The sequence below is a fragment of the Condylura cristata genome, unplaced genomic scaffold, assembly GCF_000260355.1.
Source record: "Condylura cristata isolate star-nosed mole 26May11 unplaced genomic scaffold, ConCri1.0 scaffold00005, whole genome shotgun sequence".
Taxonomy (NCBI): Eukaryota; Metazoa; Chordata; class Mammalia; order Eulipotyphla; family Talpidae; genus Condylura; species Condylura cristata.
The window spans coordinates 67,235,199-67,238,428 of NW_004567106.1; the positions used below are offsets into that span (position 1 = coordinate 67,235,199).

The 3,230-nt window shown below is 56.2% G+C and overlaps 1 protein-coding gene across 1 annotated transcript in view; it reads right to left on the reverse strand.

The window, feature by feature from the left end:
- DENND2A (DENN/MADD domain containing 2A) overlaps positions 1 to 3,230 on the reverse strand; it is a 49,857-nt gene that overhangs the window by 13,867 nt on the left and 32,760 nt on the right. The window lies entirely within an intron of this gene.

Here is a 3,230-nt window from a genome sequence, read left to right on the forward strand (position 1 = left end):
GATTTAGTCCAGACTTTGGAAATTGAAATTGATAAACTAAAAAAGAAAATGTTTCTGATCAGGCACATGAAGGAAGGGGAATACTGGAAATATTTCTCTGGTTTGTTATGACAACAGAACAAGCCATCACAACAACATTCTTTCTTTTCCATCTGTCAGATTTTGGCTTGACAGGGTCTTAAAAACACTCAGTGTCCACCCTGCAGATGAAACGGAGAAAAAATGTTATGCTGGATCTGAAAGATTCTTGGCTTCACTTGAAGCCCTTCTAGAACTCATACACTCTTTGCCATGACTCCTTCCTCTTGTCACGGCAGACTCACAGGCCAGGATGACGGACTGGATGGGGGGTGGGGGAGGCAAGTCCACTCTGGATGTCACGGGGTCACTCTCTGAGTGCGTGGCATGTCCTGTTCTCATGCGCTGGCCCGAGGTCTCGCAAAGGTTGGGGATGCAGGCGGAAACCCAAGGGATGAGGAGGCTTGCTTCCCTGCGGGCTGAACAGGGCTGGAAGGCAGTGCGTGTACAGGCCAGTGCTAGGTGGTGAGGAGTCGGCTGCAGGCCTTCCCCGCCACAGTGTCCAGGTCAGACAACTTGCAGCCAACTGCTGAGCCCCAAGCCTGATGTGACATGGCCTGAATCCTTCAATACCGCGCAACTATTTCCCCATGAGTCAGACGGGACTAGTCAGACAGTGATTGTTCCAGAATGAGTACTCTGGAAGCTGAGCAGCCAGAGACGAAGTGGGGTTCTGGCCTCCTCGGACTGGAACCTCACACTCGTGACGTTCTTTGGCAGAGCTCTGAGCTCTGCCCATGAGCCAGGGCGCCATCTTTGTTCCCCGTCCAGTTAGCGCTCACTTAACAGTGTCCTGAGGTTCTTGGGAAATGCAACTAAAAATAAAATGACACATGGGCCTCTCTGGTGGTGCAGGGGTTCAATTCAGTTTCAGTACTATCGAGCAATCACAAGCCACTGTGGCATGAGTTCGATCCCAGGCCAGGGAGCTGACACACATGTGCAGCAGACCTCTCCTGTCTCCCCGCTGCTCCCCTCAGCAGTGTGCTCCACTCCATCTGTCTGTTCTGCTCCCCACTCTGTCTCTAGAGAATCCTCTCACCATTCCCTGCAACTCTGGCCTGAACCCCAGTTGTTGTGTGCATAAATAAACAAATCTTTAAAAAAAAAAAAAAAAGCACAGGGCACAGGCGGGCCCAGAGGCACTGTCTCAGCTCGTCATTCTCATCAGGTTCCCTTGTGCTTTGTTCCTTCTCTTTCTGCCTCAGAGATCTTTTTTTTTTTTTTTTTAGATTTATTTATTTATGCATACAGAACTGGGGTACAGGCCAGAGGTATGGGGGGCTGGTGAGAGGACTCCCCAGAGACAGAGTGGGGAGCAGAACAGGTCGACTGACAAAGCACACTGCTGAGGGGAGCAGCGGGCGGGTCAGGAGAGGTCTGCAGCGCCATGTCTATCATCTCCGGGGCAGGCGGGGATCGGACTCATGCTGAAGTGGCTTTAGCTTCTCAGTGCTGCGCTTTAACCCGCTGCACCACCAGGGAGGGCCCACTTCCTTTTCTTCCCTTCTCTCTCTTTTCTCACAACTGACTGGGGAGAGGCCATTTGTATCTGTAAAAGCATGGCTGCCTTCAAGGGCAGCGAGACACCTGCGGCCAGTGCCAAGTCAGAGCCTGGAGGGGGGCCGGGTCGCCTTCTCCCATGAGGAGGAGACTCAGGACAACCGCTGAGGCAGCTCAGGGTCCCTCCCTACACCGGTAAGGCCCCCCCCACCCCCACCCCCACCCCCGTCTCCTGAGAGACAGCCAAGTCTCTGGAGGTGGGCAAGGGTGTGTCACAGCCGCACCACCAGATAATGACGGCACCGTCGCCTGGCACCCAGAGGCTTGTTGGGGACACTGCAGAGGTGGCCTTGCTCCTCCCAGACATAAGCCTTTTGTCATAAGTCCTTGCTGGTGTCTGGGGGCCCTGAGCCCCTGACATATCCCCCGGGCGGCCCCTCAGGTGTGTCTTTGATGCCCTTCCCTTTCGGTTCCCGCCTTCTCCTTCATGGGGGTGAGAAAAATGGAAGCTAGTTTCAGCTCTTCTCTGGGAAGGAAGCCCGGTGGGCAGCTGGGGGCACGACTGGCCTGCTCCCCTCCCCAGACATGTTCTCAGACTGGGCCCTCCCTAACACCCTCAACCCGGAACAAGCTTCTCGGGGACTGTGCGCCCCCATTTCCACCTCAGATGGGCCCTAGGTTTGCCAGCCTTCACTGCCTGTCTAACAGTTCTGAGAAGTCTTACACTCTTCTCCCCCAAGTCAAGCCAGGAAATGCTACAGCCAGAAAATGAAGGGGTGTGGGGAGGGAAGGGGGTGTCCAGAGAACACAGACAGTTACCAGAGCGCGGAGGAAATCCGAGCCTGGTCACTGGAGGGTTATTACTCATCCTTGCCTTCCAGGGGCCAGCCTTGAGGACTCTCTGAACTCCCCAGTGCCCAAGGAGCGTGGACAGCCGCTCAGCGCCCAGCACCAGCTGCTGGCTCGGAGAGGGGCCTGCTTCCTGAGCTGACGAGGGACTGGCCGACATTCAGAGAGAATAGTGAACTTGAACCAGGGAGCGAGCAGGCTGGGGATAGTGGCGGCCTCCCAGAGAGCACCCTAAGAGGCCAGGCTGCCACAGGGGAAGCAGAGGCCGGGCCGGCCGTGGTGGTGGCAGCCTCCTGAGGAACAACACACTCACTCGCCTGGTCCTTTCCCTTTTCCTCCCTGCTGCTTTCCACAGATGAGAGGTTTCTCCCCAGAGGCCACTTCTTCAACTTTCGCATTTCTGGCACGCCTCCCCAGACGGACCTCGGCAGGTCCATCTCTGGCTGGGGCCTGTCTCTCAGCCCCTCTGAAATGGCAGCTGCCGCTCCTGCTTCTGTGTCCTCAGTTCCAGAGGGAGGAAGGTTCCGGTTCAGTGTTTTGAAATGAGGAAAACGCCAGGGATTGTTTCAAGTTCACAATGGACATGAATGCCGATTCGCCTGTCCTTACACATCTGCCCCGGTCAGTGACACGGTGACTGTAGGACATGGGCGGCCTCCCCCGGGGCTGTGAGTGTGTGTGATTCTGACTTAACACCAAGAAGAAGGGGCCTGCAGGACAGGCGGCGCTCTTAGCAGGCTCTGCAGGCCCTCCGGGAACAGCGGGGTGTGGGGGGGGTCCCCCCGGCCGGCTCCTTCCAG